General features: G+C 61.5%; 8 non-coding genes and 39 pseudogenes across 8 annotated transcripts; all 47 read left to right on the top strand.

Annotated features, from left to right (window-relative positions):
• The first annotated feature begins 38 nt into the window (after window positions 1-38).
• On the top strand, window positions 39-157 carry LOC137549682 (5S ribosomal RNA; annotated as a pseudogene).
• An 83-nt stretch (window positions 158-240) lies between these two features.
• On the top strand, window positions 241-359 carry LOC137558536 (5S ribosomal RNA; annotated as a pseudogene).
• Window positions 360-442: 83 nt separating this feature from the next.
• On the top strand, window positions 443-561 carry LOC137557308 (5S ribosomal RNA; annotated as a pseudogene).
• An 83-nt stretch (window positions 562-644) lies between these two features.
• LOC137548204 (5S ribosomal RNA) lies at window positions 645-763 on the top strand (annotated as a pseudogene).
• An 83-nt stretch (window positions 764-846) lies between these two features.
• LOC137556572 (5S ribosomal RNA) lies at window positions 847-965 on the top strand. Its single transcript, XR_011029216.1, has one exon. It is a non-coding gene; the product is annotated as a 5S ribosomal RNA (ribosomal RNA).
• An 84-nt stretch (window positions 966-1,049) lies between these two features.
• Window positions 1,050-1,168, top strand: LOC137557306 (5S ribosomal RNA; annotated as a pseudogene).
• An 83-nt stretch (window positions 1,169-1,251) lies between these two features.
• On the top strand, window positions 1,252-1,370 carry LOC137554181 (5S ribosomal RNA; annotated as a pseudogene).
• An 84-nt stretch (window positions 1,371-1,454) lies between these two features.
• Window positions 1,455-1,573, top strand: LOC137557864 (5S ribosomal RNA; annotated as a pseudogene).
• An 83-nt stretch (window positions 1,574-1,656) lies between these two features.
• LOC137551348 (5S ribosomal RNA) lies at window positions 1,657-1,775 on the top strand (annotated as a pseudogene).
• Window positions 1,776-1,858: 83 nt separating this feature from the next.
• LOC137556839 (5S ribosomal RNA) lies at window positions 1,859-1,977 on the top strand. Its single transcript, XR_011029477.1, has one exon. It is a non-coding gene; the product is annotated as a 5S ribosomal RNA (ribosomal RNA).
• An 83-nt stretch (window positions 1,978-2,060) lies between these two features.
• Window positions 2,061-2,179, top strand: LOC137548203 (5S ribosomal RNA; annotated as a pseudogene).
• An 83-nt stretch (window positions 2,180-2,262) lies between these two features.
• Window positions 2,263-2,381, top strand: LOC137557031 (5S ribosomal RNA; annotated as a pseudogene).
• Window positions 2,382-2,464: 83 nt separating this feature from the next.
• Window positions 2,465-2,583, top strand: LOC137548202 (5S ribosomal RNA; annotated as a pseudogene).
• Window positions 2,584-2,666: 83 nt separating this feature from the next.
• LOC137549399 (5S ribosomal RNA) lies at window positions 2,667-2,785 on the top strand (annotated as a pseudogene).
• Window positions 2,786-2,868: 83 nt separating this feature from the next.
• LOC137553228 (5S ribosomal RNA) lies at window positions 2,869-2,987 on the top strand. The gene has a single exon (XR_011027227.1). It is a non-coding gene; the product is annotated as a 5S ribosomal RNA (ribosomal RNA).
• Window positions 2,988-3,070: 83 nt separating this feature from the next.
• Window positions 3,071-3,189, top strand: LOC137553969 (5S ribosomal RNA; annotated as a pseudogene).
• An 83-nt stretch (window positions 3,190-3,272) lies between these two features.
• Window positions 3,273-3,391, top strand: LOC137553216 (5S ribosomal RNA). The gene has a single exon (XR_011027226.1). It is a non-coding gene; the product is annotated as a 5S ribosomal RNA (ribosomal RNA).
• A 73-nt stretch (window positions 3,392-3,464) lies between these two features.
• Window positions 3,465-3,583, top strand: LOC137548109 (5S ribosomal RNA; annotated as a pseudogene).
• Window positions 3,584-3,666: 83 nt separating this feature from the next.
• LOC137552813 (5S ribosomal RNA) lies at window positions 3,667-3,785 on the top strand (annotated as a pseudogene).
• An 83-nt stretch (window positions 3,786-3,868) lies between these two features.
• On the top strand, window positions 3,869-3,987 carry LOC137557305 (5S ribosomal RNA; annotated as a pseudogene).
• An 83-nt stretch (window positions 3,988-4,070) lies between these two features.
• Window positions 4,071-4,189, top strand: LOC137549642 (5S ribosomal RNA; annotated as a pseudogene).
• Window positions 4,190-4,272: 83 nt separating this feature from the next.
• On the top strand, window positions 4,273-4,391 carry LOC137549988 (5S ribosomal RNA; annotated as a pseudogene).
• Window positions 4,392-4,474: 83 nt separating this feature from the next.
• Window positions 4,475-4,593, top strand: LOC137548323 (5S ribosomal RNA; annotated as a pseudogene).
• Window positions 4,594-4,676: 83 nt separating this feature from the next.
• Window positions 4,677-4,795, top strand: LOC137557304 (5S ribosomal RNA; annotated as a pseudogene).
• An 83-nt stretch (window positions 4,796-4,878) lies between these two features.
• Window positions 4,879-4,997, top strand: LOC137559147 (5S ribosomal RNA; annotated as a pseudogene).
• An 80-nt stretch (window positions 4,998-5,077) lies between these two features.
• On the top strand, window positions 5,078-5,196 carry LOC137558629 (5S ribosomal RNA; annotated as a pseudogene).
• An 84-nt stretch (window positions 5,197-5,280) lies between these two features.
• On the top strand, window positions 5,281-5,399 carry LOC137556570 (5S ribosomal RNA). Its single transcript, XR_011029214.1, has one exon. It is a non-coding gene; the product is annotated as a 5S ribosomal RNA (ribosomal RNA).
• An 83-nt stretch (window positions 5,400-5,482) lies between these two features.
• LOC137557303 (5S ribosomal RNA) lies at window positions 5,483-5,601 on the top strand (annotated as a pseudogene).
• Window positions 5,602-5,684: 83 nt separating this feature from the next.
• On the top strand, window positions 5,685-5,803 carry LOC137553775 (5S ribosomal RNA; annotated as a pseudogene).
• Window positions 5,804-5,887: 84 nt separating this feature from the next.
• Window positions 5,888-6,006, top strand: LOC137557863 (5S ribosomal RNA; annotated as a pseudogene).
• An 83-nt stretch (window positions 6,007-6,089) lies between these two features.
• On the top strand, window positions 6,090-6,208 carry LOC137550777 (5S ribosomal RNA; annotated as a pseudogene).
• Window positions 6,209-6,291: 83 nt separating this feature from the next.
• On the top strand, window positions 6,292-6,410 carry LOC137556838 (5S ribosomal RNA). The gene has a single exon (XR_011029476.1). It is a non-coding gene; the product is annotated as a 5S ribosomal RNA (ribosomal RNA).
• An 83-nt stretch (window positions 6,411-6,493) lies between these two features.
• Window positions 6,494-6,612, top strand: LOC137548200 (5S ribosomal RNA; annotated as a pseudogene).
• An 83-nt stretch (window positions 6,613-6,695) lies between these two features.
• LOC137557030 (5S ribosomal RNA) lies at window positions 6,696-6,814 on the top strand (annotated as a pseudogene).
• Window positions 6,815-6,897: 83 nt separating this feature from the next.
• On the top strand, window positions 6,898-7,016 carry LOC137548837 (5S ribosomal RNA; annotated as a pseudogene).
• An 83-nt stretch (window positions 7,017-7,099) lies between these two features.
• LOC137548198 (5S ribosomal RNA) lies at window positions 7,100-7,218 on the top strand (annotated as a pseudogene).
• Window positions 7,219-7,301: 83 nt separating this feature from the next.
• On the top strand, window positions 7,302-7,420 carry LOC137558628 (5S ribosomal RNA; annotated as a pseudogene).
• Window positions 7,421-7,503: 83 nt separating this feature from the next.
• On the top strand, window positions 7,504-7,622 carry LOC137553648 (5S ribosomal RNA; annotated as a pseudogene).
• Window positions 7,623-7,705: 83 nt separating this feature from the next.
• LOC137553204 (5S ribosomal RNA) lies at window positions 7,706-7,824 on the top strand. The gene has a single exon (XR_011027224.1). It is a non-coding gene; the product is annotated as a 5S ribosomal RNA (ribosomal RNA).
• Window positions 7,825-7,907: 83 nt separating this feature from the next.
• LOC137553647 (5S ribosomal RNA) lies at window positions 7,908-8,026 on the top strand (annotated as a pseudogene).
• An 83-nt stretch (window positions 8,027-8,109) lies between these two features.
• LOC137553193 (5S ribosomal RNA) lies at window positions 8,110-8,228 on the top strand. Its single transcript, XR_011027223.1, has one exon. It is a non-coding gene; the product is annotated as a 5S ribosomal RNA (ribosomal RNA).
• A 73-nt stretch (window positions 8,229-8,301) lies between these two features.
• LOC137558155 (5S ribosomal RNA) lies at window positions 8,302-8,420 on the top strand (annotated as a pseudogene).
• Window positions 8,421-8,503: 83 nt separating this feature from the next.
• LOC137552811 (5S ribosomal RNA) lies at window positions 8,504-8,622 on the top strand (annotated as a pseudogene).
• Window positions 8,623-8,705: 83 nt separating this feature from the next.
• On the top strand, window positions 8,706-8,824 carry LOC137557302 (5S ribosomal RNA; annotated as a pseudogene).
• Window positions 8,825-8,907: 83 nt separating this feature from the next.
• On the top strand, window positions 8,908-9,026 carry LOC137549641 (5S ribosomal RNA; annotated as a pseudogene).
• Window positions 9,027-9,109: 83 nt separating this feature from the next.
• Window positions 9,110-9,228, top strand: LOC137549987 (5S ribosomal RNA; annotated as a pseudogene).
• An 83-nt stretch (window positions 9,229-9,311) lies between these two features.
• On the top strand, window positions 9,312-9,430 carry LOC137548322 (5S ribosomal RNA; annotated as a pseudogene).
• Window positions 9,431-9,471: the final 41 nt, after the last annotated feature.

The raw sequence follows: 9,471 nt of genomic DNA, 5'->3' as shown, positions 1-9,471 counted from the left end.
CCTCACCTTCAAGGCGCCGGAACGGCGCCTTGGAGGTTGCCTGCGGCCACACTAAGCCGAAAGCGCCCGCTCTCGTCAGATCGTGGAAGCTAAGCGGCTTCAGGCCTGGTTAGTAGCTGCATGGGAGCCCGGCTGTGAACTCCAGGTGCTGCAGGTGTTTTTTTGGGTTTGAGGCCCAATGGCTATGAGAACGCGTGGGAAGCCTCACCTTCAAGGCGCCGGAACGGCGCCCTGGAGGTTACCTGCGGCCACACTAAGCCGAAAGCGCTCGCTCTCGTCAGATCGCGGAAGCTAAGCGGCTTCAGGCCTGGTTAGTAGCTGCGTGGGAGACCGGCTGTGAACCCCAGGTGCTGCAGGTGTTTTTTGGGGTTTGAGGCCCAATGGCTATGAGCACGCGTGGGAAGCCTCACCTTCAAGGCGCCGGAACGGCGCCCTGGCGGTTGCCTGCGGCCACACTAAGCCGAAAGCGCCCGCTCTCGTCAGATCGCGGAAGCTAAGCGGCTTCAGGCCTGGTTAGTAGCTGCATGGGAGACCGGCTGTGAACCCCAGGTGCTGCAGGTGTTTTTTTTGGTTTGAGGCCCAATGGCTATGAGCACGCGTGGGAAGCCTCACCTTCAAGGCGCCGGAACGGCGCCTTGGAGGTTGCCTGCGGCCACACTAAGCCGAAAGCGCCCGCTCTCGTCAGATCGTGGAAGCTAAGCGGCTTCAGGCCTGGTTAGTAGCTGCATGGGAGACCGGCTGTGAACCCCAGGTGCTGCAGGTGTTTTTTTGGGTTTGAGGCCCAATGGCTATGAGCACGCGTGGGAAGCCTCACCTTCAAGGCGCCGGAACGGCGCCCTGGAGGTTGCCTGCGGCCACACTAAGCCGAAAGCGCCCGCTCTCGTCAGATCGCGGAAGCTAAGCGGCTTCAGGCCTGGTTAGTAGCTGCATGGGAGACCGGCTGTGAACCCCTGGTGCTGCAGGCGTTTTTTTTGGGTTTGAGGCCCAATGGCTATGAGCACGCGTGGGAAGCCTCACCTTCAAGGCGCCGGAACGGCGCCCTGGCGGTTGCCTGCGGCCACACTAAGCCGAAAGCGCCCGCTCTCGTCAGATCGCGGAAGCTAAGCGGCTTCAGGCCTGGTTAGTAGCTGCATGGGAGACCGGCTGTGAACCCCAGGTGCTGCAGGTGTTTTTTTGGGTTTGAGGCCCAATGGCTATGAGCACGCGTGGGAAGCCTCACCTTCAAGGCGCCGGAACGGCGCCTTGGAGCTTACCTGCGGCCACACTAAGCCGAAAGCGCCCGCTCTCGTCATATCGCGGAAGCTAAGTGGCTTCAGGCCTGGTTAGCAGCTGCATGGGAGACCGGCTGTGAACCCCAGGTGCTGCAGGCGTTTTTTTTGGGTTTGAGGCCCAATGGCTATGAGCACGCGTGGGAAGCCTCACCTTCAAGGCGCCGGAACGGCGCCTTGGAGGTTTCCTGCGGCCACACTAAGCCGAAAGCGCCCGCTCTCGTCAGATCGCGGAAGCTAAGCGGCTTCAGGCCTGGTTAGTAGCTGCATGGGAGACCGGCTGTGAACCCCAGGTGCTGCAGGCGTTTTTTTGGGTTTGAGGCCCAATGGCTATGAGCACGCGTGGGAAGCCTCACCTTCAAGGCGCCGGAACGGCGCCTTGGAGGTTGCCTGCGGCCACACTAAGCCGAAAGCGCCCGCTCTCGTCAGATCACGGAAGCTAAGCGGCTTCAGGCCTGGTTAGTAGCTGCATGGGAGACTGGCTGTGAACCCCGGGTGCTGCAGGTGTTTTTTTGGGTTTGAGGCCCAATGGCTATGAGCACGCGTGGGAAGCCTCACCTTCAAGGCGCCGGAACGGCGCCTTGGAGGTTGCCTGCGGCCACACTAAGCCGAAAGCGCCCGCTCTCGTCAGATCGCGGAAGCTAAGCGGCTTCAGGCCTGGTAAGTAGCTGCATGGGAGACCGGCTGTGAACCCCAGGTGCTGCAGGCGTTTTTTTGGGTTTGAGGCCCAATGGCTATGAGCACGCGTGGGAAGCCTCACCTTCAAGGCGCCGGAACGGCGCCTTGAAGGTTGCCTGCGGCCACACTAAGCCGAAAGCGCCCGCTCTCGTCAGATCGTGGAAGCTAAGCGGCTTCAGGCCTGGTTAGTAGCTGCATGGGAGACCGGCTGTGAACCCCAGGTGCTGCAGGTGTTTTTTTGGGTTTGAGGCCCAATGGCTATGAGAACGCGTGGGAAGCCTCACCTTCAAGGCGCCGGAACGGCGCCCTGGAGGTTACCTGCGGCCACACTAAGCCGAAAGCGCCCGCTCTCATCAGATCGCGGAAGCTAAGCGGCTTCAGGCCTGGTTAGTAGCTGCATGGGAGACCGGCTGTGAACCCCAGGTGCTGCAGGCGTTTTTTTGGGTTTGAGGCCCAATGGCTATGAGCACGCGTGGGAAGCCTCACCTTCAAGGCGCCGGAACGGCGCCCTGGCGGTTGCCTGCGGCCACACTAAGCCGAAAGCGCCCGCTCTCGTCAGATCGTGGAAGCTAAGCGGCTTCAGGCCTGGTTAGTAGCTGCATGGGAGACCGGCTGTGAACCCCAGGTGCTGCAGGTGTTTTTTTGGGTTTGAGGCCCAATGGCTATGAGCACGCGTGGGAAGCCTCACCTTCAAGGCGCCGGAATGGCGCCTTGGAGGTTGCCTGCGGCCACACTAAGCCGAAAGCGCCCGCCCTCGTCAGATCGTGGAAGCTAAGCGGCTTCAGGCCTGGTTAGTAGCTGCATGGGAGACCGGCTGTGAACCCCAGGTGCTGCAGGCGTCTTTTTGGGTTTGAGGCCCAATGGCTATGAGCACGCGTGGGAAGCCTCACCTTCAAGGCGCCGGAACGGCGCCGTGGCGATTGCCTGCGGCCACACTAAGCCGAAAGCGCCCGCTCTCGTCAGATCGCGGAAGCTAAGCGGCTTCAGGCCTGGTTAGTAGCTGCATGGGAGACCGGCTGTGAACCCCAGGTGCTGCAGGCGTTTTTTTGGGTTTGAGGCCCAATGGCTATGAGCACGCGTGGGAAGCCTCACCTTCAAGGCGCCGGAACGGCGCCTTGGAGCTTGCCTGTGGCCACACTAAGCCGAAAGCGCCCGCTCTCGTCATATCGCGGAAGCTAAGTGGCTTCAGGCCTGGTTAGCAGCTGCATGGGAGACCGGCTGTGAACCCCAGGTGCTGCAGGCGTTTTTTTGGGTTTGAGGCCCAATGGCTATGAGCACGCGTGGGAAGCCTCACCTTCAAGGCGCTGGAACGGCGCCCTGGAGGTTGCCTGCGGCCACACTAAGCCGAAAGCGCCCGCTCTCGTCAGATCGCGGAAGCTAAGCGGCTTCAGGCCTGGTTAGTAGCTGCATGGGAGACCGGCTGTGAACCCCAGGTGCTGCAGGCGTTTTTTTTGGGTTTGAGGCCCAATGGCTATGAGAACGCGTGGGAAGCCTCACCTTCAAGGCGCCCTGGAGGTTACCTGCGGCCACACTAAGCCGAAAGCGCCCGCTCTAGTCAGATCGCGGAAGCTAAGCGGCTTCAGGCCTGGTTAGTAGCTGCATGGGAGACCGGCTGTGAACCCCAGGTGCTGCAGGTGTTTTTTTGGGTTTGAGGCCCAATGGCTATGAGCACGCGTGGGAAGCCTCACCTTCAAGGCGCCGGAACGGCGCCCTGGCGGTTGCCTGCTGCCACACTAAGCCGAAAGCGCACGCTCTCGTCAGATCGTGGAAGCTAAGCGGCTTCAGGCCTGGTTAGTAGCTGCATGGGAGACCGGCTGTGAACCCCAGGTGCTGCAGGTGTTTTTTTGGGTTTGAGGCCCAATGGCTATGAGCACGCGTGGGAAGCCTCACCTTCAAGGCGCCGGAACGGCGCCCTGGCGGTTGCCTGCGGCCACACTAAGCCGAAAGCGCCCGCTCTCGTCAGATCGCGGAAGCTAAGCGGCTTCAGGCCTGGTTAGTAGCTGCATGGGAGACCGGCTGTGAACCCCAGGTGCTGCAGGTGTTTTTTTGGGTTTGAGGCCCAATGGCTATGAGCACGCGTGGGAAGCCTCACCTTCAAGGCGCCGGAACGGCGCCTTGGAGGTTGCCTGCGGCCACACTAAGCCGAAAGCGCCCGCTCTCGTCAGATCGCGGAAGCTAAGCGGCTTCAGGCCTGGTAAGTAGCTGCATGCGAGACCGGCTGTGAACCCCAGGTGCTGCAGGCGTTTTTTTGGGTTTGAGGCCCAATGGCTATGAGCACGCGTGGGAAGCCTCACCTTCAAGGCGCCGGAACGGCGCCTTGGAGGTTGCCTGCGGCCACACTAAGCCGAAAGCGCCCGCTCTCGTCAGATCGTGGAAGCTAAGCGGCTTCAGGCCTGGTTAGTAGCTGCATGGGAGCCCGGCTGTGAACCCCAGGTGCTGCAGGTGTTTTTTTGGGTTTGAGGCCCAATGGCTATGAGAACGCGTGGGAAGCCTCACCTTCAAGGCGCCGGAACGGCGCCCTGGAGGTTACCTGCGGCCACACTAAGCCGAAAGCGCTCGCTCTCGTCAGATCGCGGAAGCTAAGCGGCTTCAGGCCTGGTTAGTAGCTGCGTGGGAGACCGGCTGTGAACCCCAGGTGCTGCAGGCGTTTTTTGGGGTTTGAGGCCCAATGGCTATGAGCACGCGTGGGAAGCCTCACCTTCAAGGCGCCGGAACGGCGCCCTGGCGGTTGCCTGCGGCCACACTAAGCCGAAAGCGCCCGCTCTCGTCAGATCGCGGAAGCTAAGCGGCTTCAGGCCTGGTTAGTAGCTGCATGGGAGACCGGCTGTGAACCCCAGGTGCTGCAGGTGTTTTTTTGGGTTTGAGGCCCAATGGCTATGAGCACGCGTGGGAAGCCTCACCTTCAAGGCGCCGGAACGGCGCCTTGGAGGTTCCCTGCGGCCACACTAAGCCGAAAGCGCCCGCTCTCGTCAGATCGCGGAAGCTAAGCGGCTTCAGGCCTGGTTAGTAGCTGCATGGGAGACCGGCTGTGAACCCCAGGTGCTGCAGGCGTTTTTTTGGGTTTGAGGCCCAATGGCTATGAGCACGCGTGGGAAGCCTCACCAAGGCGCCGGAACGGCGCCTTGGAGGTTGCCTGCGGCCACACTAAGCCGAAAGCGCCCGCTCTCGTCAGATCGTGGAAGCTAAGCGGCTTCAGGCCTGGTTAGTAGCTGCATGGGAGACCGGCTGTGAACCCCAGGTGCTGCAGGCGTTTTTTTTGGGTTTGAGGCCCAATGGCTATGAGCACGCGTGGGAAGCCTCACCTTCAAGGCGCCGGAACGGCGCCCTGGAGGTTGCCTGCGGCCACACTAAGCCGAAAGCGCCCGCTCTCGTCAGATCGCGGAAGCTAAGCGGCTTCAGGCCTGGTTAGTAGCTGCATGGGAGACCGGCTGTGAACCCCTGGTGCTGCAGGCGTTTTTTTGGGTTTGAGGCCCAATGGCTATGAGCACGCGTGGGAAGCCTCACCTTCAAGGCGCCGGAACGGCGCCCTGGCGGTTGCCTGCGGCCACACTAAGCCGAAAGCGCCCGCTCTCGTCAGATCGCGGAAGCTAAGCGGCTTCAGGCCTGGTTAGTAGCTGCATGGGAGACCGGCTGTGAACCCCAGGTGCTGCAGGTGTTTTTTTGGGTTTGAGGCCCAATGGCTATGAGCACGCGTGGGAAGCCTCACCTTCAAGGCGCCGGAACGGCGCCTTGGAGCTTACCTGCGGCCACACTAAGCCGAAAGCGCCCGCTCTCGTCATATCGCGGAAGCTAAGTGGCTTCAGGCCTGGTTAGCAGCTGCATGGGAGACCGGCTGTGAACCCCAGGTGCTGCAGGTGTTTTTTTTGGGTTTGAGGCCCAATGGCTATGAGCACGCGTGGGAAGCCTCACCTTCAAGGCGCCGGAATGGCGCCTTGGAGGTTTCCTGCGGCCACACTAAGCCGAAAGCGCCCGCTCTCGTCAGATCGCGGAAGCTAAGCGGCTTCAGGCCTGGTTAGTAGCTGCATGGGAGACCGGCTGTGAACCCCAGGTGCTGCAGGCGTTTTTTTGGGTTTGAGGCCCAATGGCTATGAGCACGCGTGGGAAGCCTCACCTTCAAGGCGCCGGAACGGCGCCTTGGAGGTTGCCTGCGGCCACACTAAGCCGAAAGCGCCCGCTCTCGTCAGATCACGGAAGCTAAGCGGCTTCAGGCCTGGTTAGTAGCTGCATGGGAGACTGGCTGTGAACCCCAGGTGCTGCAGGTGTTTTTTTGGGTTTGAGGCCCAATGGCTATGAGCACGCGTGGGAAGCCTCACCTTCAAGGCGCCGGAACGGCGCCTTGGAGGTTGCCTGCGGCCACACTAAGCCGAAAGCGCCCGCTCTCGTCAGATCGCGGAAGCTAAGCGGCTTCAGGCCTGGTAAGTAGCTGCATGGGAGACCGGCTGTGAACCCCAGGTGCTGCAGGCGTTTTTTTGGGTTTGAGGCCCAATGGCTATGAGCACGCGTGGGAAGCCTCACCTTCAAGGCGCCGGAACGGCGCCTTGGAGGTTGCCTGCGGCCACACTAAGCCGAAAGCGCCCGCTCTCGTCAGATCGTGGAAGCTAAGCGGCTTCAGGCCTGGTTAGTAGCTGCATGGGAGACCGGCTGTGAACCCCAGGTGCTGCAGGTGTTTTTTTGGGTTTGAGGCCCAATGGCTATGAGAACGCGTGGGAAGCCTCACCTTCAAGGCGCCGGAACGGCGCCCTGGAGGTTACCTGCGGCCACACTAAGCCGAAAGCGCCCGCTCTCATCAGATCGCGGAAGCTAAGCGGCTTCAGGCCTGGTTAGTAGCTGCATGGGAGACCGGCTGTGAACCCCAGGTGCTGCAGGCGTTTTTTTGGGTTTGAGGCCCAATGGCTATGAGCACGCGTGGGAAGCCTCACCTTCAAGGCGCCGGAACGGCGCCCTGGCGGTTGCCTGCGGCCACACTAAGCCGAAAGCGCCCGCTCTCGTCAGATCGTGGAAGCTAAGCGGCTTCAGGCCTGGTTAGTAGCCGCATGGGAGACCGGCTGTGAACCCCAGGTGCTGCAGGTGTTTTTTTGGGTTTGAGGCCCAATGGCTATGAGCACGCGTGGGAAGCCTCACCTTCAAGGCGCCGGAACGGCGCCCTGGCGGTTGCCTGCGGCCACACTAAGCCGAAAGCGCCCGCTCTCGTCAGATCGTGGAAGCTAAGCGGCTTCAGGCCTGGTTAGTAGCTGCATGGGAGACCGGCTGTGAACCCCAGGTGCTGCAGGTGTTTTTTTGGGTTTGAGGCCCAATGGCTATGAGCACGCGTGGGAAGCCTCACCTTCAAGGCGCCGGAACGGCGCCTTGGAGGTTGCCTGCGGCCACACTAAGCCGAAAGCGCCCGCTCTCGTCAGATCGTGGAAGCTAAGCGGCTTCAGGCCTGGTTAGTAGCTGCATGGGAGACCGGCTGTGAACCCCAGGTGCTGCAGGCGTCTTTTTGGGTTTGAGGCCCAATGGCTATGAGCACGCGTGGGAAGCCTCACCTTCAAGGCGCCGGAACGGCGCCTTGGAGCTTGCCTGCGGCCACACTAAGCCGAAAGCGCCCGCTCTCGTCATATCGCGGAAGCTAAGTGGCTTCAGGCCTGGTTAGCAGCTGCATGGGAGACCGGCTGTGAACCCCAGGTGCTGCAGGCGTTTTTTTGGGTTTGAGGCCCAATGGCTATGAGCACGCGTGGGAAGCCTCACCTTCAAGGCGCCGGAACGGCGCCGTGGCGATTGCCTGCGGCCACACTAAGCCGAAAGCGCCCGCTCTCGTCAGATCGCGGAAGCTAAGCGGCTTCAGGCCTGGTTAGTAGCTGCATGGGAGACCGGCTGTGAACCCCAGGTGCTGCAGGCGTTTTTTTGGGTTTGAGGCCCAATGGCTATGAGCACGCGTGGGAAGCCTCACCTTCAAGGCGCCGGAACGGCGCCTTGGAGCTTGCCTGCGGCCACACTAAGCCGAAAGCGCCCGCTCTCGTCATATCGCGGAAGCTAAGTGGCTTCAGGCCTGGTTAGCAGCTGCATGGGAGACCGGCTGTGAACCCCAGGTGCTGCAGGCGTTTTTTTGGGTTTGAGGCCCAATGGCTATGAGCACGCGTGGGAAGCCTCACCTTCAAGGCGCCGGAACGGCGCCCTGGAGGTTGCCTGCGGCCACACTAAGCCGAAAGCGCCCGCTCTCGTCAGATCGCGGAAGCTAAGCGGCTTCAGGCCTGGTTAGTAGCTGCATGGGAGACCGGCTGTGAACCCCAGGTGCTGCAGGCGTTTTTTTTGGGTTTGAGGCCCAATGGCTATGAGAACGCGTGGGAAGCCTCACCTTCAAGGCGCCCTGGAGGTTACCTGCGGCCACACTAAGCCGAAAGCGCCCGCTCTCGTCAGATCGCGGAAGCTAAGCGGCTTCAGGCCTGGTTAGTAGCTGCATGGGAGACCGGCTGTGAACCCCAGGTGCTGCAGGCGTTTTTTTGGGTTTGAGGCCCAATGGCTATGAGCACGCGTGGGAAGCCTCACCTTCAAGGCGCCGGAACGGCGCCCTGGCGGTTGCCTGCTGCCACACTAAGCCGAAAGCGCACGCTCTCGTCAGATCGTGGAAGCTAAGCGGCTTCAGGCCTGGTTAGTAGCTGCATGGGAGACCGGCTGTGAACCCCAGGTGCTGCAGGTGTTTTTTTGGGTTTGAGGCCCAATGGCTATGAGCACGCGTGGGAAGCCTCACCTTCAAGGCGCCGGAACGGCGCCCTGGCGGTTGCCTGCGGCCACACTAAGCCGAAAGCGCCCGCTCTCGTCAGATCGCGGAAGCTAAGCGGCTTCAGGCCTGGTTAGTAGCTGCATGGGAGACCGGCTGTGAACCCCAGGTGCTGCAGGTGTTTTTTTGGGTTTGAGGCCCAATGGCTATGAGCACGCGTGGGAAGCCTCACCTTCAAGGCGCCGGAACGGCGCCTTGGAGGTTGCCTGCGGCCACACTAAGCCGAAAGCGCCCGCTCTCGTCAGATCGCGGAAGCTAAGCGGCTTCAGGCCTGGTAAGTAGCTGCATGCGAGACCGGCTGTGAACCCCAGGTGCTGCAGGCGTTTTTTTGGGTTTGAGGCCCAATGGCTATGAGCACGCGTGGGAAGCCTCACCTTCAAGGCGCCGGAACGGCGCCTTGGAGGTTGCCTGCGGCCACACTAAGCCGAAAGCGCCCGCTCTCGTCAGATCGTGGAAGCTAAGCGGCTTCAGGCCTGGTTAGTAGCTGCATGGGAGCCCGGCTGTGAACCCCAGGTGCTGCAGGTGTTTTTTTGGGTTTGAGGCCCAATGGCTATGAGAACGCGTGGGAAGCCTCACCTTCAAGGCGCCGGAACGGCGCCCTGGAGGTTACCTGCGGCCACACTAAGCCGAAAGCGCTCGCTCTCGTCAGATCGCGGAAGCTAAGCGGCTTCAGGCCTGGTTAGTAGCTGCGTGGGAGACCGGCTGTGAACCCCAGGTGCTGCAGGCGTTTTTTGGGGTTTGAGGCCCAATGGCTATGAGCACGCGTGG

This window comes from Hyperolius riggenbachi, chromosome 2 (genome assembly GCF_040937935.1).
Source record: "Hyperolius riggenbachi isolate aHypRig1 chromosome 2, aHypRig1.pri, whole genome shotgun sequence".
NCBI lineage: Eukaryota > Metazoa > Chordata > Amphibia > Anura > Hyperoliidae > Hyperolius > Hyperolius riggenbachi.
The sequence above is the reverse complement of the archived record's forward strand: the minus strand, read 5'-3'. Positions and strand labels throughout refer to the sequence as shown.